The 27,610-nt window shown below is 42.9% G+C and overlaps 1 protein-coding gene across 3 annotated transcripts in view; it reads left to right on the top strand.

Moving 5' to 3' along the window:
• zap70 (zeta chain of T cell receptor associated protein kinase 70) overlaps positions 1-27,610 on the top strand; it is a 143,345-nt gene that overhangs the window by 12,058 nt on the left and 103,677 nt on the right. Inside the window, exon 2 of one of the 3 annotated variants that reach the window (XM_068016398.1) lies at positions 25,325-25,431. The exons of the other annotated variants lie outside the window; for them this stretch is intronic. The gene's annotated coding sequence lies outside the window, so the exon portion shown is untranslated. The remainder of the gene's footprint in view (positions 1-25,324; positions 25,432-27,610) is intronic. 3 annotated transcript variants of the gene reach the window in all.

Raw genomic sequence — 27,610 nt, 5'->3', positions numbered from 1 at the left:
CCATTGCAATTAGTTCTTAGTGATGAGTTACAATGGTTGACTGTTACATCTTATACCTAACTTCTTAATACTCTTATGTAAAATTCTGTACTACACTGGTAGCACTCAGACAAAATATAATCTGACTCGGTACTGGTTAGGGTCAACAGTTTCAAGAGATTTACTAAATTTATCAGAAACTATTTGTAAATATACATAATGCATAATCCTTTATGCATAAATTAGTAATGACTGAACATACAGCCACTTGAGATCATCTTTTGAAACTGCAAAGAAGAATCCAAGTTAGAAATAGAAAGAAAGGAAGGAAAGAAAGAAAGAATTTGCCGCTATATAGCATCTTTCACTGCTTCAAGATATTCCAAAAATATTCAGAGCCAATGACCTATTTTTGAAGTACATTCACTCTTTTTTGTGGGCAAACTCAGCAGCCAAAATGTACACCGCAAAGTTCCACAATAGCAAATGACCAACTAATCAATTTTTGGTAGGGGTTGAGAGATGAATATTGGTCAGGACTCTAGGAGAGATTTTATTTGAATAGTGCCAGGTATCCATTGTCTCTCGAGATAAGGAGGCCCAAAAGAAGAAAGAGTGCCATGGAATCTTTTACCTCCAATTGAACATATAGACTGGGTTCGGCCTAAAGTCTCATTCAAAAGATAGCAATTCCACAAAGCCAGCTCTCCCTCAGCAGTGTATTGAAGTGTTAGTCTGGATTATGGACACAATTTTAACTCTGTAAGTGAATGGCTTTTGAGTGAGTTAAAAATTTTCCCTATGTGTTTCAGTGCTATAGCGATAAAAATGTATTTTTACCATTAACTAGTCTAGATTAATATAGTGATTTGAATATAATTTCAATTACTTCCTCTTTATCTTCTTACTATATCTTGTGTGACAATCAATTTTTTAATTAATCCACAAAGACTTACTAATCCATTGCAATTTCACACAATGTCACAGAGCCAATAATATTTTAGTTAAGTGAGGGAGAAGGAAATGAGTTGCAGATATGAACATTAGGAAGGCTGAGAAAAATATTAGATCTAATCTGCTAGCCTTATCAACTTGTTGGGGTTGATTTTGATCTGACCACATTTTTGGTCCAGACTTGGTGTTGTGCAGCATATGCACAGACCAAGAGACCAGAGGATTGCCAGGAATTGGTCCTCATATATAGGGTGAGCTGCTGGCGACTGTTGCACCTGCAGAAGCAGTTTTCTCGATGAGAAAAATCAATTTAGGACAGCCTTCCGTGCTGGCAGTGGCCCTCAGGTAAGTTTTGGGAGGTGGTGGTAGCAGCAGGCAACAGGAATTCATGATTGCCAGCACTGCGGATTCGGAGGAGCACTCCTGCTCCTTGTGGCTTCAATATAGGTTGTTTCACAAAAAATATAAATTACATCTTACCTGTAATTGGTGGCAGAAAGGGCCACTGAAGAATTGTGAGTGAGGCAGGCCTGACGCCTGCCCTTCTAATTGGGAACAAATTTTACTCAGGTGTTTTCCAACATATTTTAGGTCACTAAGTAACATTCAAAGGCCTAATACTTGTTTTATGCATTCGCCCTGGATGTCCAAAAAATTGGTTCAAGGCCTGTGGATCCATTTGCTCCAATTTTATACCTAAAAAAAGGGCACAATTTTTATTCCGCTGTCTTTCTACTTGCCATCTTATCTGACACTAGGTAGAGGACAATATAATCGCAAGACAGAATAGAGAAACTATAACATCTCTTCAGAAGAAAGAAAACAAGTCAACTTCTGATGAGATCATCAGAAAGCTTCACAGGTTAAACAGCATTTGGCTCAAAACTACAGTACAACTCAATACCTTTGAGCCAGTAATAAACATGTCAGACAATGAAAATAGAAAGGGGAGACAGAATTAGAAGACAGACAAGTAAAGCATTGCAGAAAAAATAGTAAAAGGAAGGCCACATATATCTGAGACGATCAACATGACTGGAAAACACAACAAAGTCAAAGACCAGGAGGGACACAGCAGAAATGTATTGACACAGACAGAAAATATCTTTTTATTGAACAGCGATACCTGGCATTTGATCCAAGCCTTCAACTGAGGATTACCATTGAATAAGGCAAATAGCAGAATAAAATCTATATACTTGAAAATCAGATCAGCATTAGATAGCAGAAGAGAAAGCTGTTGAATTATGTTGCAGTTACTGAAGTAATATCATTCCAAAAATATGAGGAATATGAATTTGCTGGATGAAGAAAAGGCAACAGAAATAACATTAATTTGTATTTACATTTTATCTTTCTTTTAAAAAAATCTGAGCATTGCTCATCATTGCAAGTGGGAGACAAGCTACATGTTATTTTTTAATGCTTGATCTGAGAATATGCTACAATATTTGATTTGGACATTATTCACAAGAAACAGAAGCTAACACTTCCAGGACAAATTCAATCCGGCCAATTATCGCCCCATCAATCTAAGGGTAGACAGTGGAGTAGTGGTAATGTCACTGAGCTAGTAATCCAGAGGCCCAGACTAACATCTTGGATATGGGTTCAAATCCTACCACAGCTGGTGGAATTTAAATTCAATTAATTAATAAAAATCTGGAATTGAAAGCTACTGTCAGTAATGGTGCCATGAAGCTATCATTGATTGTTGTAAAAACGCATCTGGCTCACTAATGTAATTTAGAGAAGGAAATTTGACATCGTTGTCTGGCCTCCATGTGACTCTAACTGCCTTCTGAAATGGTCTAGCAATCCACTCAGTTGTCAAGGGCAATTAGGGGTGGGCAACAAATGCTGGCCTTGCCAACGACACCCACATCTATGAAAGAATTTTGAAAAAAATCAGGAAGGTGTTGTTGACAGTGCCATCAAGTGGCACTTACACAGCAATCACCAACATTCATTTTGGGTTCCATCAGGGATACTCGGTTCCAGATCTCATTTGCAGCCTTGGTCCAAAAATGGGCAAAAGAGCTGAATTCCAGAGGTGAGGTGAGAGTGACTGCCCTTGACATCAAGGCAGCATTTGACTGAGTGTGGCATCAAGGCCCCTAGCAAAATTGAAGTCAATGGGAATCAGGGAAAAACTCTCCACTGGTTGGAGACATAACTAGCACAAAGTAAGATGGTTTTGGTTGTTGGAGGTCAATCATCTCAGCATCAGGACATTGCTGCTGGAACTCAGGGTAGCATCCTCAGCCCAATCATCTCCAGCTGTTTCATCAATGACCTTCCCTCCATCATAAGGTTAGAAGTGAGGATGTACGCTAATGATTGCACAGTGTTTGGTACCATTATCAACTCCTCAAATACTGAAGCAGTTCTTGCTCACATGCAGAAAGACCTGAAAGACCCTGCCCTAAAAGGACAACGGCAACAGATGCATAGGAACACCACCAGCTGCAAGTTCTCCTCCAAGTCACACACAATCCTAACCTGGAACTGTTCCTTCATTATCGCTGGGTCAAAAACCTGGAACTCCCTCCCTAACAGCACTGTGGTTGTACCTAGAGGAGAAATCACAGGGCTGAATTATATCAGTGCGCCGAGCTCCGCGGCGGTGTGTTATGAGGTCAGCGGCTTTCCGACACAGAAATGCCGCCGCAGAGCCCCTGAGATATTACACGTGGGGGCTCATTTAAATGGAGGGGGCGGAGCGGCCGCCACTGATGATATAGAGGGGGCGACCTCCGCGATACCGGCAATGGCGTCTGGCGTCACCGTGCAGGTGCCAGTGCCATTTCTAAAGGGCTTCAAGCCCTTCAGGATATATTAACATATTTAAAGGTTCCAGTGTGATTAAAATAATTAATAAACGTTTAATTCAACATTGAATCCCCCTCCCACCCCCGCCACTGAGTCCTCAATACATAAATTGACCTATCCCCCAAAAAATGCACTTTTTGAAAATCAGAACTTGCCCCCCCACCCCCGAACTTCAGTATCTCTGACCCTCAACCCTTTCCCACCATCCCCACAACCAATAGGAGCAGTTTTCCCCGGTCCCCCACCCCCCACCCTGATAATTTTATTCCTCCCCCCTCCCCACCAGTGTCTCGCCTAGGAACTCCAATAGAGTTTCGAAGGCATGTGAGTTGCAGCCAGTTGGCCGTAAAATTGACATGGGACGGCCGCCGTCAGGAGGTAAATTAATTTGCATTTTCATTATCCTTATTGTAATATTTTAATGAAGGCCCTGCCGCTGAGCAGCGAAGTGGGGGCCGCACCGAGGCATCATTACCGCCGCTAATATCCGGTGGGGCCTTCTCGGTGTCGTGGAGCGTGGCGGGCCGCCCCCGCTAGCATTTTACGGGGCTCCCCACCACGACCCATGGCATCGAGGGGCTGGTATAATTCAGCCCACAATGTTCAGCAGTTTCTCAATTGTGCTAATTACGCTTCATAATGTTGGCATACAGTTTGCCCAAGTAAATCCACAATTTACAGGGAACTATTTTTCAGTCAAGCCTCAGCACACTGCTTAATTACTTTTAAACCTTAAAGTGAAGCACACGGCAATATAGGTTATTCTCAGTTTGATAGAGAAGTCAAAACATAGGATTGAAGCACTGAATATTGTATATACTGCAGGCATAGCAACTACATAAAGCATAAAACTACATAGCTGCGGTGCTTATTTTAAAAAGGACTATTTCAAAATATCTAAAAATGAAAATGTATGGCCACTAATCTCATAAGATACAAGTTACCATTGTTAATGATCATTTAAATGCTACAGAAATATCAGGAACTCATGTTTTTAATTTTCATCATTTTCACAGATCAAACAAGCGTGCTATAGTAATTATAGTGATTTAAATATCTTCACCTTTTGAAATTTCATTTTGTATCATAAAAACCTGTTACTTTTACAAAATTACAGCCTATTTTTTGTTTGAAATGTCTAAATGCTTAATCACTGTGTCGTCATGGTAAACAAAATATACCCTTAGCTTGAAGTAAAATAAATTATGAAATGTTCCCTCAAGAATATAATGCTCAAATGCTTTCAAAAGATTATTTTAAAAATGTTACCAACTTTAATTTCCATACATGTATTGCACAGTTTTATTTTAAATATGGGGTAAGTAGCATGTCTGATGTATTGTATATCTTAATTCATATTGTTGCACTTTATGGTTTGACAGGCCAGATTATATTTCTTAACATGTTTTAACAAAGTTTTTAGCCTTAAACAGGTGCTGTGCCCTTGACTACCACTATTACGGTTGGAGGAAAACATTTTCCATTCAGCAACATCCTATTTGTGACCACAAAATATCATAAGTGGGTATCTGCAAGAGTTTATGACATTTACGTCCAACTATATAATTTCATATCATCTATTCAGCATGTTATTACCAGGTCTATTCTTGGTATTTAGGTTGCTGGTTTAACCCTCATTTTTCTTCTTGATCCCCCACTATTCCGCTGAATCAGCAAGTGGGCTTTCACAAAACAAGCCCGTTGATGATTTTCATACTGATCTTCCTTTCTCTGTGCAGTGGCACAGTCATGGCACCTTGCTTTTGTAAAAGAACTGAACTTTCGGTCGGAAACTTTCGTTCAATGTAATTAGGAAAAGTTATTATTGCGTGGGCACTCCAAGTATGAATGTGAGAATATGGGACAATTTAGATAATCACAGAGTTCAAGCAGGTTCTCAGGTTCTTCTAAACTGATCTCTCAAAAACATTAAATGTTCCCTAAGGTGTCCTTAAAGACAACCCACTTGCAATTAATTTACATAATATCACTAACCAGACTGTGCAGATTTTGGTTGATACTGATAGTTCCAATTGTAATACATGAACAAATATCAATCTTAGAAGCAAACAAGAACAATCCACATTAAATCTAGTTGGTGATGTAAAGGATATGATTGTGTATCCATAATATTCTCACTAAAATTGCATTCTGCATAATTAAGCACATGTATGCATGGATGGGATACTCTAGAGTTTTCATATCATTAGTGGAATTGAACCATAATTACTAGAGACTACTCTGGTCCATTATCTTTGATGTTCATAAACATAAGTTGTAATTGTATTTTCGCTATTCGTCTGCTGTACAATGATATTTAAATCTCACCCAGCTGTGAAATGTTACTAGGGCTGGAATGCATTATTGTTCACACTCCGTAGCAATGCTTTAGTATAAAAGTGCTGTCAATCAATTACGTGCAAATTTCCTTGGAATAAATAACAGAACACTGCTCTTACACCTTAGTTATGCCAAAACTTCCTATGGATTCTACAGACACAGTTCTACTTGGTTGTATATTGCTGTGTATGTTGTCAATACTATGTGACTATCAAACAAAATACCAAGTAGTAACTGTAGACATCTAGGCCGCAGAATTTGGTTCGTAGTGCCTGTAGTTTTGGTACTACTGGTTCCGTTTTGGTATCAAATGGCATCCACACTGCCACTTCAGACACAGCTTGCAGCAGACAGCATTTTGGTGAGGGCGTTGGCGCAGACATTGGAAGTCTGCAGAGTCAGCAGATCGTGACGCCAGTCAGCGTGTAATACTGATTTGACGCCAGTGCTGCCATTTTTGACCTCGCTACTCCAGCTAATGCCCTCTCCTAAACTAACACAGCTGAACATGCATTCATCAGCAGGAAGAAACCCCCACCAGTGCTATCTAAAAGGATCATCAGTGGTTTTCAGGTTAGTTGCTGATCGATTTCTACTGGCTCTGTCTGAGTTTGTAGAAGTGCTGTGAGTTTTTCATTGCTGTTTAAAGTTGGTGAAGTTAACAGGGAGTGGTGCTGTGTATGGAGAAGGCCTTAATTCTGACTTCAAGGGTTCTGGTCAGCCAACTTGCTCCCAGTAATGGGTTACCATTCCAATTGGCCTGCAGCATGAAAGGAAGGTTAAACAGAGGCAGCACGGAAGAGGACAATTTGCTCGCAGAGGGAGGAAGAGGAGGGAGAGAATGGCTCTCAGCAGGCGTCCTTCTCCACACAGTCTTCCAGGAACATTTCTCTTATTTCAACCTAAACCAGGATGTGCATCATCTCCATTTGATGAAGGAAATGCTCACAGATATCTGCCATCTCTTGCAGACAGATCTTCAACTTCAGAGCAGGACAAGGATGGCATTGCCAGAAGTTCCCGAGGCTGTGAAGGTAACCGTGCCCCTATAAATTTCTTTGCGTTAGCTTCCTTCCTTGCTGGGTAAGGTGACATCTCTAACACCTCCCAGTTCACCACCCACTCCTGCATAAGAGAGGTGACTGATGTTCTTTACGCCAGAAGAAGGGAGTACACAGCCTTCTCTCTGACCAGAAAGAAGCAGGCAGAGCATGCACGTGGCTTTGCCAGGATATCGGGCTTTCACAAGGTGCAGGGTGCCATTGACTGCACATACATGGTTTTGCAGGCACCACATCTAAATGCAGAGATGTACTGCAACCTCAAAGGGTTCCATTCCCTGAACGTGCTGTTGGTGCGCGACCATCCTCAGCACATCATACAGGTCAATGCCTGGTACCCTGGTAGTAGTCGATGTCTTTTTTTCTGTGCCAGTCTGCTGTTCCCTCAGTGTTCGAACCACCACATTAAACTAGAGGGTGGCTTTTGGACATGAGCTATCTGCTGACCACCTGGCTCATGCTTCCAGTGCACAACCCAACCACACATGGCCTACATATAATGAGAGTCATGATGCCACACAAAACATCATTGAACAGACCTTTGGGGTTTACAAGCAATAGTTCTGATGCTTGGACCACTCTGGAGGAGCCCTTCAATACTCGCTGGAGCGTGTGTCCCGATTCATCGTGGTCTGTTGTAGCCTGCACAACCTGGCTATCATGAGTGCATAGCCCTTGCCACCGGGGATATGGCAAGTGCCTGGGGAGGAGGAGAGAAAGGAGGAGAAGAAGGAAAAAGAGGAGGAAGAGGAAGAGTAGGAGCAGGTGGAAGGGAGGAGGCAACCGACACATCCCCTTTCTGGAATTGCTGTCCATAATCGCCTCATCAGACTATGGTACCACTGAACACAACCACAAATCCTCATTCTACAACAGCCACACACATTACTTCCTCCTGTCACTGACCATCAAAGCATCCTCTTGGTCACAATGCTAAAATAAAAGCCAGCATAAAACAACCATTCCGAACCAAGTTTATCAAGCAAACCATCTATTATTCTATACAAAGGTCCCTACTTATCACCCATGTGAATTCCTTTATGCTTGTCTTACGGGTGCCTTGCTGTCCTAGTGCTCTGACACAGTGCTACCCCAGTGGCTGCAGCAAGGCTGGTAGAAGACTGCTGACTTTCAGTTGGGGAGACGGTAGATGACTTTGCAGGACGCCCTCAAGCAACTCTGGGCCTAGAAGGAATAGCAGTTGTGGGCGGAAGAATGCTGTCATCCTGAGAGAGGATAGCAGGCTTGTGCTCCACAGAGCCATTGCCATTCACCCAGGATGGCTCCTCAGCAATCCAGGTAATCTACTGGAGGACAGATTGCTGGACTGCTGTGAGACCCTGCAAGTCCCTTTGTTTGATGAAGCGATCATGGACAGCAATTCCATGCTGGTATCCCCAGCCATGATGGCAGCAGTCTGAGCCTGCATTGCAGCAAGCTGACCTTGCATGACTTCAGTTTGAGTTTCCATTCCAGCACTCAGATGCTGGGAGGGTTCTGCTTGTGCTGCAGTGAAAGCTGAGACATCAGCCACCAGACAGTGCATCATGATTGGGTCTGCAAGTTTTCTCATGGCCATCACTTACATACTGGAAAGGATGTACCAAGTAGGTGTTTGACTCCTCCATGCTTCTTGACAGTGATGACAGGCTTTCTGGCAGGCCTTCCAATGCACCAAGCATTTTATTGTGCACGCCCATCAGCCTTTTTCTGCACGCAAGGCCTTTGAAGTGCTCATCTGAATCCTCTGCAGCAGAACTCCTGTGCAACATCACCCTCTGAGGAGCTGGCATCTGCACGACCCTTGCCCCTAGCGTGGCTGCAAGCCACATGCCCAGTTACTCACCACATGCAGATCCTCCCTCTATAATGCCCTCTAACATATGCACAGTGCCAGTATCTGAGCTGGCGGCTATGAGTAACAGCGTTTCATCATCGCCAGTCTCCTGCTTCTCTTGGGTTCAGGAGTAAGTGGTTGTTAGAAGGTGGATTTGGTAAGAACATATTGTCATCTTCTATAGTTTCAGCTCTGCCACTGGCCATGGCCTCAGTCATGACTGGTCCAATGATGGCCAGCACCACCTCCTTCGTGGGGCAGAATACACGCAGCCTTGCCTGCCTCCGACAGTTAGGTATTGCTGTCTGCGGTTATGTACCTCCTTGTCCTGCAAGAGAGAGAGAACTGTGTCAGTGAATATGGTACAACGTGCTTGGTGATATGCCTGTCATAGTTGGTTAGCTGGTAGTGCGAGCTGAGAGATGTGGGTGTGAGATTTACAGTATGAGGGTGAGGTGAGGCTATGAATTTTCAGTATGAGAGATGCTGGATAGAGAATGTTAGTAAGTGAGTGAAGAGTGTGTGGTGAATAGAGCAGGGTCAGGCTAATGGTGCATTTGCAAGGATATGGCATTTGAAGATGCATTCACTAACCTTGACCACTCGTGTGAGATCCTTAAACTTCTTCCTGCACTGCATCTAGGCCCTCGGGGCTAGACTGCTTGCGTTGGCAGCAATGGCTATCTGCTCCCATTGCTTCTCAGTATCTGTCTGGAAGGACACCGGGTCCTCTGTGCGTAGAGGACTCTCTCCCCGTTCATTTCTTGCACCAAAGCCTCGAGTGCTATGTTTATGAACCTTGGAGCATGCACTCAGCTCTATTCACTATTTTCATTCTTCTACCTGCTCAGAGTCTCTTGTCCAGGCAATTCCAGCCCCTTGTGCAGCCAGAATGCACTTCCCCTTTAAGAGATGCAGGCTAGCTTTAAGTGAGTCTAGCCTCATAGGAACTTGAGCTCCCTGCTGAGGCGTGCAGCCATTCAGCAGCACGTTTAGCACTGGAATGCACACAACTTTCATTTAAATTAGCAGACAGCACAAAGTTTGCATGCTGCCTAGATCACTTCGAATGGATATGGGTTAATCGTGCATCTCAATCCCCCTGTCCATTTTTGGGTATATCCAATTTCCCACCCCTTAAATGTTAGTTGTCTTCAAGTCTGAAGTGGTTAGAGATAAATAGGCAATGTGTTTTCTTATCCCAGGCATGGAACTGGGAATTTCCTTGGGGCTTCTCACGTTGTGCTGCCATAACATTAGAAGAAACCCTGTTTATGTGTGTGAACATTATTTTTGTCAAACGTTTGCTGAAGTTACAGTGGTGGAGAGGAAGAAGTCTTGGGAACATTCGCAGCCAAGAGTAAATGATAGCCACATTTCTTCACATTGCTGCTGCAAGAAGCAACTGAAGTAGAGACCATTGCATCTTTTAAGGGAAACTGGATAAACATTTGAAGCAGAATAAGATAAAGGGCTAAGGTTAAAAAGAAGGGCACTGGGATTAGGTTTGGATTACTTTAGCAAAGAGTGGCACAGACACAGTAGGCAAGGTTGCCTCCTTCTGCTCTGTAAATGCCTTTGCTTCTAATAATACTAAACTCTGACATGTTTTAGATATAAAATGGGTTAGAAGTTCATGGTTTTCTTCTTGTCACCATTCTTAAGCATGTGACTCCTTCAGCCTGTTTGTTTGCTCTTTAATATTTGTACTGACTGCACCAAATTCACATGAAAGTTCACATGAAAAAGACAATTGACATTTTGACATTAAATATTAAAGTCTGGATTCAAGATTTTGAATTTTTCCATACTGAGTTTTCATTGGAGATTTTGCAGAATAATGTATACTGTTGAGTTGAAGATTTATTTTGTGAACTTAGCAAGTTTTACTGATCTACCACGTGGGAGTCTTTGGAATTTTTGAGCAAATAGTTTACAGATGTTTTGCAAAACACTAATGTTCAGAGATAAATTGTAAAGATATAAATTTTAGCTCACCTAAAGCTACGTGCCTAGTGGCCATACTGAATTCTCACAGTTGAGAAACAGTAGTGTTCTGGTCTATTAAAATCATTGTCATCAGAAATTTCTTGCAGTAAAACTGAAAATTCCAGATTGCAAGACTGCGCAAAAAATTCAGATGAGGGAAACCATTTGGTGTAATTTAGCTTGTCCATTGGGAAAAAGGAACTTACAATCTCCCACCACATCTAACTATATTTGGCATAGGTCAAAGGTTTTCTCTTCAGCTACCTTAACCAGGACTAAGATTAAACTGGTGAATGGGTAATTTAGAACTGATATCAGGAAGAACATCCACACATCAAAGTGATCAACACTTCTATACATTGATGGCTGAGTTTATTCAGAATTCCTTCCTGATATCAGCTCCAAATTGTTCTTTCGCTAGTTTTAGTCTATTCCTTTTTATTCTATTGTTCAGAAACAACCACCTAATTTGCTGTATCTAGAATTGCATCCATTGGGATTTTTTTTAACAATGCTACTATGGAAGACTTTACAGAGTACACCTGGTTCAGGAATGCATATGGGAAATGGAATTATTGAAAAGACTACTGTGAACTCGTTGTTTGGCACATGGTTGCATTCCATTTTACTGGGTTCTACCGCCTCCCTACCTTTCTTCCAATCTTTAGAAAACTTCTCAAAGCCCATCTCTTCAACCAATATTCAATCACCCTTCTTAACTACACTCCTTCCTGACTTGATGACTGTTTCCTTAAACCTATTTGTGAAGCACCTTGGGACATTAAAGGTGTTATATAAATGCAAGTTGTTGTTATTTTAGCAACTAAACTCTGTTGCCATGACTATTTGAAGACTGCAATGGAATCTTTTGAGCAAAAAGCATTAAAAGAGATTGGGGAATATAGTGAGAAGGTGGTTCGATGGTATTGATTCTTGAATAAGGGACGTAATTGCGGGGCTGAGTTTCCTATTTCTACATTCTCTTGAAGTATTATACTAAACTTGACTAGTTGTTTGAAAATACTGTTTTTCTAAAAGTTAATAGTTTGATAAACTCAGCATGTTTAAAGAAAATAGAAGCAATGATGCCAGATTCTTCACAGGCGAAGATCATGGGCAGGCTTGGCTCAGTGGTAGTTGGCATGATCGTTGGTGACTGAAGAGGTCAATTCTTGATCTGCGGGCTCTTGAGCAGTTGGGGCACAAGAACGCCTGGTTTGGAGGGGCTCTGCTACAAGTAGACGCTTTCTGTTGTCTGTGCCTTTCTTCAGCAGCCTCATGTCTGTTTGTTTCGAACTTGTAGGCTGCTTTCCTGGTTGTTGTGCGCCAGCTGTCTCTGTTGGCAGCTTCCTGCTCACACACCCATTGGTCAATGTCAGCCAGAGACAGCTGCCTTTTCAGCTGGTTCTTAAAACATTTGCAAGGTGAACCTCGATCCCGCTTACCGGAACGCAGTTCACCATAAAGCACTGTTTTTGGCATTCTGGAATCCTCCATGTGTGACACATGTCCTGCCCAACACAATTGGCGCTGTAAGAGAATGCATTCAATGCTGGACATATTGGGTCATTGTTTGTGATGTAGTTCTGCTATCTGATGTTCATGATGGATCGAAGACAGTGAAAAAAGAAGTATTATACATGAAAAAGATTTGTCTTTAATAATCATGGAACAGAGGTAGGCCATTCATCCCATCATGTCCTCCTGGCTCATTGCTAGAGCAATCCAAAATTAATCTCACTGCCCTGGTCTTTTCCTATAGCCCTGTATCTTCTAATACTTTGAATATTTATTTTCTCTTAAAAGATGCAATTCGAACCCACCTCCACACACATCAGTGTTTTTGCATTGCCTGCACACTCCTATTTCCTTGAGGTCAATTTTAACTCATTGAAATTGTTAATGGGGAGCAGGAAGAAGCTTAACAGCCTCAAAATAGACTTACTACCCCATTCACACTAATGCTGCAGCAAATATCATTTTTAAAGGGATCGCTCCATAGTCAAGTGGAGTATCCACCTGCTTCAGCTGGAAGGCCGCTTTACAATGCAAGTCGGATCCTTATGACATGGTTAGGACCCCAGTTGCAATTTTAATCAATGGAGTTTGCCCCGCAAATTCTCTGCCTGTGTCTTGGCATTGAGTGACCCTAAAGAGTCCATTGTTTGCCCCAAAACTTCTTGTAAGATATATAGTTACGGAGTCAGGGGAATAGAGTAAGATGCACCTACACTATGGACTCCATTCATAAACTGAGCTGCCTTGTTATATGTTTCCTCACATTCCGAAGCTTCCTTAGAACTGATCTGTTTAGTGGTACCCTTGGCCAACTCCCCAACACTTTCTTCTTACTTTTGCTCAAGTTTAACCCATCCCACCAGCAGGCCGGAGTGAGCATACCGGTAAGCTTTTAATTTAATCTAAGTTAATCAAATGTAAAATAAAACTTGGTCAATTCATTAGTATAAAAATGAAAAATTAAGATGGGTTTTATAATTTACCATATATATATATAGAGAGAGGGACCAGCAGGGAGGGTATTGTTTCAAATTAGGAGCTGGGTAATTAATATTTTTTCAATCGTAGTAGTGTAACAGTAGGTGTTGTAATAAGAGTGTAAACACAGAGCAGGAACAGAAGTATTATTTACAATGGATTGTTTAAATAGGTACTTTTAATTTAATTTAATTTAAATCAAACATAGCATCAAACATCCAAATATTTAACATCCAAATTAATTAAGTAAATGGAATAGAGATGGGCAGGCCATGTGTTGCAACTGTAGTATGTGGGAGCTGATGGACACCGGTGCGATCCATGGTGGCCACATCTGCAGCAAGTGTTGGCTGCTCGAGGACCTTCGGCTCAGAGTTGATGAGCTGGGGTTCGAGCTGCGGACACTGCGACACATCAGGGAGGGGGAGAGTTACCTGGACACTGTGTTTCAGGAGACAGTCACAACCCTTAGATTAACTACATCAAATTTGGACCGTGGTCAGGGACAGGAGGGTAGTGAGGCAGGTATGGGGATCCAGAATTTAGCTCTGGAGCAGCCTCAGCCAGAGCCCTTATCCAATAGGTACGAGGTTCTTGCTCCCCGTGTGGACGAGGGCACAGATTGCAGGGAGGATGAGCGTACTGACCACAGCATCATGGTTCAGAGTGCCATTCAAGTGGGGGGAGAAAAGAAAAATGTAGTAGTAATAGGGGATAGCATTGTTAGGGGAATAGATACTGTTCTCTGCAGCAAAGACAGGGAATCCCGAAGGCTGTGTTGCCTACCTGGTGCCAAGGCTAAGGACATCTCTTCTGGGCTGGAGAGGAACTTGGAGTGGGAGGAGAAGGATCCAGTTGTCGTGGTCCACGTAGGTAGGACTAGGAAAGAGGTTCTGCTGAGGGACTATGAGTAGCTCGGGGCTAAATTAAAAAGCTCCGGATTACTACCTGAGTCACATGCAAATTGGCATAGGGTAAATAAGATTAGAGAGGTAAATGCTTGGCTCAAAGATTGGTGTGGGAGAAATGGGTTCCGATTCATGGGGCACTGGCACCAGTACTGGGGAAGGAGAGAGCTGTTCTGTTGGGACGGGCTTCATGTGAACCAGGCTGGGACCAGTGTTCTGGCGAATCGTATAATGAGGGTTGTAGATAGGACTTTAATCTAATTAGTGGGGGGGAGGGTTCAATTGAAGGGAAGTTTAAAAAATCAAAAAGCAATGAGAGAGCAGAGGTGCTGGGTAGTGAAGAGGTACACGGTAATCAAAGTGTGACAGGAAGGGCAGAAATTAGAACCAGAATGAGTAATAATGGTAAAAAGTCAAAGCTTAAGGCTCTTTATCTGAATGCACGCAGCATTTGTAACAAGATAGATGTGTTGACGGCACAAATAGAAATAAATGAATATAACTTGATAGCTATTACAGAGACATTGTTGCAGGGTGACCAAGACAGGGAACTCAATATTCAAGGGTATTCGGCATTCCAGAAAAATAGACAAAAAAAAAGGAGATGGGGTAGCTTTGTTAATAAAGGAAGGTATCAGTGCCGTGGTAAGTAGTGATATAGGTGCAATAGATCGTGATATGGAATTGATTTGTGTGGAAATAAGGGATAGCAAGGGGAAGAAATCATGTGTGGGAGTCGTCTAAAGGCCCCCAAAGAGTTGCCTCACTGTAGGACAAAGTATAAATCAGGAAATAATGGAGGTGTGTAAGAAGGGTGCTACAATTGTCATAGGTGATTTTAATCTGCATATTGACTGGACAAATCAGATTGGCAGAGGTAATATGGAAGACGAATTTGGAGAGTGCATCAGGGATTGTTGCAGAACCTACCCGGGACCAAGCTATTTTAGATCTAGTAATGTGTAATGAGGTAGGATTAATAAGAGATATCGTAGTTAAGGATCTTCGAGAGGGTAGCGATCACAACATTGTAGAATTTCAAATTCAGTTTCAGGGTGAGCAACTCGGGTCTCAAACCAGTGTCTTCAACTTAAACAAGGGCAATTGCACAGGTATGAAGGAAGAGTTGTCTAAAGCACGCTGGGGAAAAAGACTTAGGGGAAGGTCAGTGGATGAGCAGTGGCAGACATTTAAGCAGATATTGGGAGTAATGTATTAGCATGGACTGAGGATTGGTTAACTCACAGAAGACAGAGAGTCAGGATTAATGGTCATTTTCAGGTTGGAAAGACGTAACTAGTGGAGAGCCACAAGGATCAGTCCTAGGGCCTCAATTATTTACAATCTATATTAATGACTTCGAGGAGAGGGCAGAGTGAAATATATCCAAATTTGTTGAGGATACAGAAATAGGTGGGAGGGTATGTTGTAATGAAGACATAAGGAATCTGCAAGGGGATATAGATAGGTTGAGTGAGTGGGCAAAAACTTGGCAGATGGAGTTTAATGTAGGAAAGTGTGAGGTCATGCACTTTGGTAGGAAGAATCAAAAGGCAGACTATTATTTAAATGGAGAGAGACTCCAGAAAAATGCAGCACAGAGGTATATGGGTGTTCTTGTGCATGAAACACAAAAAGTTATCATGCAGGTGCAGCAAGTAATTAAGAAGGCAAAGGAATATTGGCCTTTATTGCTAGGGCGTTGGAGTTTAAAAATAGGGAAGTGTTGTTACAACTGTACAGGGTGTTGGTGAGGCCATACCTGGAGTACTGTGTACAGATTTAGTCCCCGTATTTAAGAAAGGATATACTGGCATTGGACGCCGTTCAAAAGAGATTCACTAGGCTGATTCCTGGGATGAAGGGGTTGACTTATCAAGAACTGATAAACAGATTAGGCCTTTATTTATTAGAGTTTAGAAGAATAAGAGGTGATCTTATTGAAACGTACAAGATTCTGAGAGAGCTTGAGAGGGAAGATGTTTCCACTGGTGGGGGAATCTCGAACTAGGGGACAGAATAGTTACAGAATCAGGGGACACTCATTTAAAACTGAGATACGAAGGAATTTCTTCTCTCAGAGGGTAGTGAATGCCTGGAATTCTCTACCCCAGAGAGTTGTGGAGGCTAGATCACTGAAAGTATTTAAAGAGGAGGTAGATAGATTTTTGAAATATCGGGGAGTTGAAGGCTATGAGGAGCTGGCACGAAAGAGGAGTTGAGGTCTGGGGCAGATCAGCCATGATCTTATTGAATGGTGGGGCAGGCTTGAGGGGCCGAATGGCCTACTCCTGCTCCTATTTCTTATGTTCTTATGTTCTTATTCACCCCCCCCCCCCCAACTATTGCTGGAATGGGTGGGAAATGGGCTGGCAGGATTTAAAATTGGCCAGGTCTCACCCTTTTACAAGGGACTGGGAAATTAATTTGACATTGTGATTTCTCGCCAGACCAGAGTTATACTCCAAACCAATTAATATGAGACGATAGAACAACTGAAAATGAATTTCCTTTTTCCAAAATTATCAAAGACAAAGTTAGACACAGACATCATAATTATACAAGATTGAATGCACATCTACGTTAACACATTCTGATAAGATACAGCATTGATACTGCAGCAGGTGTTTAGTTAATCCCAAGTAGATTGCCTTTGACATTAGTCACAGTATGTCAGAAAATTTGCTGTTTAACAACAGTGAGAGTTTTTATGCCCTGTGACATATAACATCAGGGCCACAGCAACTGAATAAGTCAAATTAAACTTTTATTAAATGATATTCTGTGCTTTTTCCTGGTGCATTAGGGATTGAATTCACAACTCTTGCCCATTATTCTATGAAAACTGTATGAGTGGCTTTATTTTATTTATATATTCCTTTACCTATGTAATCATCTTTCCTTTTCCATTCTTAAAGCTGAGAATACATAGCAAAATGATATATAAAATGCAACAATTGGAGGTAAAGGTTAAAATTACAAAGGGCCCACCAGTGTAAATGTGTCGGAACAGAATCTACAACTGTTAAATTTTTTACACTTGCCTTTCTGGCTTGAATTGACAGCTCAATTGAACTTGTCTGTTTCGGCCTGCTCTGCGCCTGGTATGGTTGTCTGACCTGGCCTGACTCTCTTTGTACACTTCTATCTGCTTGCTGTGAAAAAGGATACAAGGCACTGCTTCTACTTTGGGCCTGAACTGTGCTTGGCTGAACTGAAGCAGGGCAACTGCCTGCACTCACTCAGGAAGAGACAAAGAATGCCTTTTCTATATCTTAAATCTCACAGAGACAAAGCTCCTTTCTGGGTTTAATGGGCAGTTAAGAAGGATTAATTGTGTCATGAGAATTCTTTTCAATGTGACAATCAATTTTAATGGACATACCGTCAGAAACTATGGATGCTGAACTTTCACATGTTCTGATGAAATGAAATATTCCTGTTCTCACCTCTTAACATTCCAAAGCATGTTAAAACACAGCTGAAACTGTAAATCCTCAGCTTTGTGTTTTTCCAAGAGCCATTTCTGCTGGTTGTTGAACCAAGCACCAAACAAAATATCTGAAACGTCAACTTCCAGACTGACTAAAGACAGTGCCAATGTTATCAGCAATTTTCTAGATGTCTGATGAACGTCAGAGTTTCTTGTTCTCCAGCTTTCTCATGCAGTTGCTCTCCCAGAATTAACTGATAACCATTTAGGTTTCCCACAGTCATGTGCTATAGTTCAGGGTGTCCACTACGCTACAATCTCCTCCCTGAACCCCTATGCCTCCCCACCAGCCTCCACATCCAATCGATCATCCTCCATTATTTCCACCACCTCCAGCATGATGCCACCAGCAAAACACATCTTCCCCTCCCCTGTCAGCATTATGAAGAGCATGTTCCCTCCGCAACACCCTGGTCCACTCCTCAATCATCCCCGACGCCTTGTCCCTTTCCCACGGCACCTTCCCATGCAATCGCAGGAGGTGTAATACCTCCTCTTTTACCTCCTCTCTCCTCATCATCCAAGGCCTCAAACACTCCTACCAGGTGAAGCAGCAATTTACTTGTACTTCCTTCAATTTAGTATACTGTATTCGCTGCTCACAGTGCGGTCTCCACTACATTGGGAAGACTAAACGCAGATTGGGTGACCACTTTGCAGAACACCTCTGCTCAGTCCGCAAGCATGACCCCAAGCTTCTGGCTGCTTGCCATTTTAATTCACCACCTCGCTCTCCTGCCCACATTTCTGTCCTCAGTCTCCTACAGTGTTCCAGTGAAGCTCAGTACAGCTCGAAGAACAGCACCTCATCTTCCAATTAGGCACTTTACAGCCTTCTGGACTCAACATTGAGTTCAACAATTTCAGACCATGACCCCCATTTTGATTATTTGTTATTTTTTACCATGTGCCAGTCTTAAACTTGTTTTTCATGTTTTTCCTTTCTGGACAAATGCTTTGTCTTTTATACAACCATTACCACTCCCTTTGCCTTTTGTTCCATGATATCTTTGTCATTTAATCTCTCCTGGCCTCTACCCTATCACAAACCTTCCCTCTTGTATTTCCTGCCCCTCCCCCCTTTCAAAGGTATAAAACCCATCACATTTCTACCTTCCTTCAGTTCTGAAGAAAAGTTATATCTGACTCGAAACATTAAGTCTGTTTTTCTCTCCACTGATACTGCCAGACCTGCTGAGTATTTCCAGCACTTTCTATTTTTTTATTATTGAATATACCTTATTTGGCTGTGACTAAAGGAACTTTTTACTATTGTATTATTGCATTTAACTATGGTACTGTGACTTTAAAACATTTTTTGAACTAGATGAAGCCAAGCTCAGAATGTTTTCATACAACAGCAAAATACAGTGGATGCTGAAATCTGAAATAAAGACAGAAAATGCTGAAAAAACTCAGCAAGTCTGAGCGAGAAACAGAATTAATGGGCTGCATTTTATTCTGGCGACTGGGGCCCCCGCAGCAGACGGGGGTGAGAAGATCCCGCCTCAGCCCTCCGTCGGAACCCTGCAGCCATTTAACGGTGGGCAGCCAATAAATTGTCCACTATTGGAGACGCTGCCCCTTTAAGGGATGAGCCCTCGTCTCCAGAGCTGCCAGCCAATCGGAAGGCTGGCAGCTCTGCAGTACCAGCAGCACCACTGGGAACAGTAGCGACTGCTGGTACTGCAGTAGCCCTGCAGTATGTAGATGTCCGAGGACCCCGGGCAAGGTGAGTGGGGTTGGGGTTGGTGGGGCCATTCAGGCAGGCCCTGGCGATGGGGTGGGGTGAGGGTTGGGGGGAGCGCCGTCGTGGGCCCGGGGGGGGGGTGGGGGTGGTGGCAATCGCCGCTGGGGGGGCCCTCTGGGGACCATGGAGTTCCCCCAAAGGAAGGACTGCCCCAACTCCTTTCGGAGGCCGCCAGACTTTACCTGGCAGCATCTCCCCAGGGCGGCGGGCCCCTCTGCCTTCCACAAAATTGAGATAGAGGTGGGAGGAGGCCCTTAAATGGCCATAAATTGGTCATTTAAGGGCCTCACTTGGCCTTCCCTGTACTGGTCAAAATGGCAGGGGACCTGGGCAACATCAGGAACAGCGCCCCCTGCCATTTGGTTGGACTCTCCCCATGTCTCTGTGCCCAACTCCAATGGGCAGAATAAAATTCTGCCCGATGTTTCAGGTTGATGATCTTTCATCAGAACGTTCAGAATGTTTTTATAGACTGATTTACAATAAGGCAAGCAGCAAAAGGACAACTGCACACCTTCTCACTTGCTATAAAATTATTTTCAGAGATGGGTAATTTATTGTTTGTTCATTCATTGTGTATCATAGGATGTTCTATTGTGCATCAAGTGCACACAATTTTAACGGCGCTGAATTCACTTAGTAGGAGCAAATAACGATTGCTTTTTCACCAAGGTGTGCTGACTATCAGACTCAATGTATTTGCTACAAATGGAGTAGTACCAAAATATATCAGTTTTGCTATGAGCCAATATTAGTGTTATGAAATTCATTGTAGAATTGTGAAACTGTGTGGGAGATAGTTGGGGTGGCGGGGGGGGGGGGGGGGTGCGGGAATGATGGTGATGTAATGGTAGTGTCACTAAACTAGTAATCCAAAGCCCCAGGCTAATGCCCTAGAGACATGAGTTCAAATTCCACCACAGCACCTGGTGGAATTTAAATTCAATTAATTAATAAAAATCTGGAACTGAAAGCTAGTCTCAGTAATGGCGCCATGATACTATCATCAGTTGTTGTAAAAACCCATCAGGTTCACTAATGTCCTTTTAGAGAAAGAAATCTACTGTCCTTGCCTGGTCTGGCCTACATGTGACTTCACCCCCACAGCAATGTGGTTGACTCTTAACAGCCCTCTGAAATGGCCTCGCAAGCCACTCTGTTGCCAAGGGCCATTAGGGAGGGGCAACAAATGTTGGCATCGCCAGCGATGCCCACATCCCATGAAAGAATAAAACAAAACTCTGGTTTAGTTTTGCAATAGTCTTATCCTGTGTAGACACAGTACTCAAACATACGAACATATGGTTTAGGAGTAGCAGTAGACCATTCGGCCCCTCGAGCCTGCTCGCCCTTCAGTAAGATCATGGCTGATCTGTTTGTGTCTTGAATTCCACACTCCCATCTACCCCTAATAACCTTTGATTCCCTTGCCTAACAAGAATCTATCTACCTCCGCCTTAAAAATATTCAATAACCCCGCCTCTACCACCTTCTGAGGCAAAGAGTTCCAAAGTCACAAAACCCTGTGAAAGAAACAATTTCTCCTCATCTCTACCCTAAAAGGGAGACCCTAATTTTAAAACAGTGCCCCCTAGTTCTGGACTCACCCACAAGAGGAAACATCCTTTCCACATTCACCTTATCAAGACCGTTCAGGATCTTATATACTTCAATCAAGTCTCCCCTCACTCTTCTAAGCTCCAGTGAAAATAAACCCAGTCTGTCCAACCTTTCCTCATAAGACAACCCACTCATTCCAGGTATCAATCTAGTAAATAGAAACAAGAAATGCTGGAACCACTCAGCAGGTCTGGCAGCATCTGTGGAAAGAGAAGCAGAATTAAAACGTTAATTCTGCTTCTCTTTCCACAGATGCTGCCAGACCTGCTGAGTGGTTCCAGCATTTCTTGTTTTTATTTCAGATTTCCAGCATCCGCAGTATTTTACTTTTATATCAATCTAGTAAACCTCCTCTGAACTGCCTCCAATGCATTTACATCCTTCCTTTAATAAGGAAACCAAAACTGCACACGGTATTGGAGATGTGGTCTCACCAATGCCCTGTATAACTGAAGCATAACATCCTTACTTTTATTTTCAATTCCTCTCATAATAAAGGATAGCACTCCATCAGCCTTCTTTATGACTTGCTGTACCTGCATACTAACTTTTTGTGACTCATGCACTAGAACACCCTCTGCACCTCGGAATTCTGCAGTTGTTCTCTGTTTAAGTAATACTCTGCTTTTTTATTCTTCCTGCCAAAGTGAACCACTTCACATTTTCCCACATTATATTCCATTTGCCAAATTTTTACCCACTCATGCAACCTATCTACATCAGTCTGCAAGCTCCTTATGTCCTTTTTATAACATACTTTCCGACCTATCTTTGTGTTATCTGCAAATATAGCTACCATGCCATCGCTCCCCTCATCTAAGTTATTGATACAAATTGTAAAAATTTGAGGCCCCAGCACAGCCCTGTGGCACTCCACATCACATCCTGCCAATCAGAACAGCACCCATTTATGCATACTCTCTGTTTTCTGCCAGCCAGCCAATCTTCTATCCATGCTAATATGTTATCACCTACACCATGACTCCAACTTTGCACAATAACCTTTTAAGTGACACCTTGTCAAATGCCTTCTGGAAATCCAAGTACAGTACGTCAATGGGCTCCGCTTTATCCACAGCGCATGCTATTCCTTCAAAGAACTCCAATAAATTGGTTAAACATGATTTCCCTTTCACAAAACCATGCTGACTATTCCCGATTACCTTGAGTTTTTCTAAATGCCCAGCTATAGCCTCCTTAATGATTGATTCTATCACCCTCCCCATGACAGACATCATAGTCACCGGGAGAAATTTTCAAGTAGTGCCCAAAATGGGCATGAAGTCTGCTCCGCCAAATGGGTGCCCCACAGCAGCTCATCAGTTCTGGGAGGGCAGGTAACTGGCCGCTACGCATGTGGAGTGACTGCTGGCAAATCAGATTGGGTGAGCGGGGAAAAGGCGATCCTGAAGAAGGCCTCAAATGGGCCAGCAGTATGCTTTCCGCTCTTCCTGAGTCCATTACATAAAAACTGAAAGTTTCCGAGGCGTTAATATGAGGCCTGCAACGGTCCCTTTAAGGACCTCTGGTTGGCCTGATCAATGTCTGATATAATTGCTTGATAGTGCATTCTGCCAATTTGAGAAACAAATGGGTGGGCAGTTGAAAATCACCCCTTTGCCTTTTGCTTGAATCTAAATGCATTTGAATTTCAACAAAGGCTGATGTATAATTTTTGTCTCTCAAACTATTGACAGATATAACAAAATTATGATTGCAATAAGATATGTTCTATCATAATACTAACTGGGCGCCTGCTGCATGCGTAGTCGCTGGAGCAGAGTCACTGCAGCATAGTAAGATTTATAGTGATTCAAGCACACTTTGGACTGAATTTTATGTGCCTGTTCTGCAGCGGGTGAAAATCGCGTGTCGTGCAGCCGCCGCAATTTTCCGTGTGGCGGCTCACTTGAAAAGCCGGGGTGGGCTGTCCGTCCCCAACAATGGAGTCAGCTGCCTGTGTGCAGGCACAGGCGCCATTTTTAAAGGACTATCAGCCCTCCAGGGAAATTTAAATATTTAAAGGGAAATGGAATTAAAATAAATAAATACATCTTTTTTGCCCCTCTCCCACCCCTCCAATAACAATTAAATTAATTATTTGCCCTTTCCCCCCAAAAACACCTACCTTTACCATATGACCTATCCCCCCCCAAACTACTCAAACTTTCAACTTCAACCGTTCCCACCATCCCCGACATCAATGATGTTAATTTGACCCCGTTCACCCGCCCCCCCGCACTGATAAACTTACCTCCCCCCTCCCCACAAGTATTCCACCTCGTTTCCCTGGATGGGGATGGGGATCCGAAGGCAAGGGAGTGTCGGCCGCTGGGCTGACGATTGCAGGGGGTTATCAGGAGGCGACGTGAGTTTAATTAATTCACTTATTTTAATTTATTTAAACATTTAAATTGCAGTCCCGTTGCCGAGTGGCAGGGAGGGGCCGCCACGAGGCCTCGCCGCCGGTGATATCGGCGTCAGGGGGCGCGGCGGCCCTCTCTTGGAGGCATCTTCAGGCTCCCCCCGCCACCCCATCACAGAACCCGTGCCTGGGGGAGAACAAAATCCAGCCCTTTATCTGTATTTAACCTTTACAAAAACATTCACGTGCAATCTTGAAATAGCTTGTTCCTTCAAATAGGAAAGAGCACTCCATAATTCCATGATTGAAGCCAAGTTCTAATTGGTTACCCAGCTTTTTCTGGACAGGTCTTTTTGTTTCTAGATACCAAGTATGAAATTTAAAAAGTTGTCCCATTGCCAAGTTATACCACATCAATGTCAATTAGTTTTGGATTGTCATTGATGTAAAACATAAGATAATTTGAATATAAATTCACCTGACTTGCAGCTAGGGATGGCGTATAAGGAAAAATGCAGGGGTTTGTTGTTGTGAATGTATGTTTGATGTTCAAAATTTGAAAATATCCTGTCACGGGTTTGTTAGGGCGAGAGCTGCTTTTTTCGAAGCCATTTTCTTCCCTTTTCTTGGACCTCACATGTCATACACTACTTGTGGCAAAAAAGACAGACAGGTGACATACTTTCAGCCTTCGTTGATGCTTCTGTGAAGTGCCCATTAGGAGCTTTGCAAAAGGTCTTTGGAAATGATTTTCTTGCATGTTTCTGACTGGCTACTCAGCACACAGAAAATTGTGGATACAATTTAATTTGTTCCATAATGTCATGGAACAATTAATTGAAAGTGTAATAAAATAATTTGTAACCATGCCAATTTTGCTTTCAGTATTACAGCCATTTATAGAAAGTAAAAAGAAATTAATTACAGAGTGCTGACTATGGCTGCACAATTCCTGGGGTTGGAGATGGTGGAAAGCCAGATTCGCTCATGGGGAGGCTGGAATATGTGGCAGAACATAATTCTGCCTGCCACCCCATTCCCCCTCCCCCATCCCAGTCTCCGCAAGAGCATGTCAGGAGCATTCACTCTGATCCATACAGAAAACATAACTTTTTGAAGTTCAACTTCAAGAGGAGCCATTTAACTTCCAGCCAAGGTAATTGATCCTCTCTGGGATCGATTACTTTAATCTACCAAAGGTTTGGAGCCTTTCTGAAAATCTCAAAGGGACTCAAACCACCTGCGAACTGATGGGAGTTCCATTCATGACTTCTAAGGGCACAATGAGTGGAATTCCCTTGGGAAATCTGGAAACTCCCCTGACACACCCACTTGATATAAGGGGTGAGCGTAAAATTGATCCATGCCCCCCACCAAAATTTAAAGGTCTAAGTGGGCTCCTCGAAAGAGAAAATCAACCTTTCTGCCCACTTCAGCCTCAGGAATTTCACAATCAGTGTCTCCACTGTTCTCTCTTCAAAACAATCTGGAACTTGATCGAGCACAAGATTAGAATCCAAGATTCAATTCATAAAAGTTGGAGTTGTTCTCCAAACTTATTGAAAACCATTTTTCATGAATTATGTCTGATTAATTGGGGGCATATAAGTTAACAACAGTGATTCTGCCAAAGAAATCCATTGACTATAATGTATTCCTTTGTGTTTTTTTTGCATTTTGTCTCATTATGAATGGAACAGATTTATAAAGAACAAAGAACAGTACAGCACAGGAACAGGCCATTCGGCCCTCCAAGCCTGCACCGATCTTGATGCCTGCCTAAACTAAAACCTTCTGCACTTCCGGGGTCTGTATCCCTCTATTCCCATCCTATTCATGTATTTGTCAAGATGCCTCTTAAACGTCTCTATGGTACCTGATTCCACCACCTCCCCTGGCATCAAGTTCCAGGCACTCACCACCCTCTGTGTAAAGAACTTGCCTCGCACATCCCCTCTAAACTTTGCCCCTCTCACCTTAAACCTATGTCCCCTAGTAACTGACTCTTCCACCCTGGGAAAAAGCTTCTGACTATCCACTGCGTCCATGCCGCTTATAACTTTGTAAACATCTATCATGTCGCCCCTCCACCTCCGTCGTTCCAGTGAAAACAATCCAAGTTTATCCAACCTCTCCTCATAGCTAATGCCCTCCAGACCAGGCAACATCCTGGTAAACCTCTTCTGTATCCTCTCCAAAGCCTCCACGTCCTTCTGGCAGTGTGGCGACCAGAATTGCATGCAATATTCTAAGTGTGGCCTAACGAAAGTTCTGCACAGCTGCAGCATGACTTATCTATTTTTATACTCTATGCCCTGACCGATGAAGGCAAGCATGCCGTATGCCTTCTTGACTACCTTATCCATCTGCGTTGCCACTTTCAGTGACCTGTGGACCTGTACGCCCAGATCTCTCTGCCTGTCAATACTCCTAAGGGTTCTGCCATTTACTGTATACTTCCCACCTGCATTAGACCTTCCAAAATGCATTACCTCACATTTGTCCGGATTAAACTCCATCTGCCATTTCTCCGCCCAAGTCTCCAACCGATCTATATCCTGCTGTATCCTCTGACAATCCTCATCACTGTCCGCAACTCCACCAACCTTTGTGTCGTCCGCAAACTTACTAATCAGACCAGCTACATTTTCCTCCAAATCATTAATATATACTACAAACAGCAAAGGTCCCAGCACTGATCCCTGCGGAACACCACTAGTCACTTCCCTCCATTCAGAAAAGCACCCTTCCACTGCTACCCTCTGTCTTCGATGAACGAGCCAGTTCTGGATCCATTTTGCCAGCTCCCCTCTGATGTATTGACATTCCAGTACTCATTTCCTTGAATTAAATTGAGGGCTAATAATGCGTTATAATATATCCAAAATGTACTAAGATATAATTTGGTGACTAGATAAACAGTACTTAAAACTGTAACTCCCATTAAGTTCAACAAAGTTTCTAGTTCACTCTATAGTAGAATTAAATGAAGGCAGAATTGCTCAAAATTATTAGATTGTGTGCAAAAAAAAACTCAAATGCATTTGGTAGTGAATGATGAGATATCAGACAAACAACCGGGTCTTTAGCAATCTGCAGGAAACCAAAACACAGGAAGTAACAAGAGGCTTCCCTGCCTAATTCAAATGCGGTTGATTTAACATAGCATGCGAAATGCAGGTGCAGCACAAGTAGTTACTGTGTTTTAACAGAAACCTTTCACTTGTAACAAAATGGTCGCATTTCATAATAAAATATTGAAGAAAATTAGTTCTAAGAAATGTTTTGATGTTCTAATATTCATTAAGAAACAAAGTGCTAAAAATGCAATTGCCCCTGCAAACAGATGCAAGGATTGCAATGTGTGATTCACCCATGTCTGTTCAAAGTAATGCAGACAGCACGCAAACTTCATGCAGCCTGCTAATTATAATGCTAGGGGTGCGCAGCCCAGCGCTGAACGTACTGTTCAATGGCTGCACGCCTCAGCCACGGGCCCAAGTTTACATGAGGCTAGAACCAATTATAGCCTACACTACTTAAAGCCAGCCTGTACCTCTTAAAGGGGAGGTGCTTTCTGGGTGCAGCAGAGCTGAAAGTGGTGAAAGAGGAGAAAATGCACAGGAAGAACCTTGAAGAATGGCGCAACAGGCCAGAGACCGTACCCCAAGGTTCTCCAATTCAGCAATGGAGGCCTTGGTGCAGGAGGTGCCCAGGAGAAGAGAGGTCCTTTTTCCTCAGGGAGCCAGGATGCCTTCCAGACAGATACTGAGAAGGCAGTGAGAGCAGGTAGCTATTGAAATCAATGCCAGCAGTGTAGCCCAGAACAGTTGGATGCAGTGCTGAAAGAAGTTCAATGACCTCACATGAGTGGTTAAGGTCAGTGAATGCATCTTCAAAATTCCATATCCCACCAAATGAACCAACAGCCTCACACACAGCTCCATTCACCACACACTCTTCACTCACCTACCAACAATCTCTAT

This window comes from Heterodontus francisci, chromosome 36, assembly GCF_036365525.1.
Source record: "Heterodontus francisci isolate sHetFra1 chromosome 36, sHetFra1.hap1, whole genome shotgun sequence".
In the NCBI taxonomy this organism is placed as follows: Eukaryota; Metazoa; Chordata; class Chondrichthyes; order Heterodontiformes; family Heterodontidae; genus Heterodontus; species Heterodontus francisci.
The sequence above is the reverse complement of the archived record's forward strand: the minus strand, read 5'-3'. Positions and strand labels throughout refer to the sequence as shown.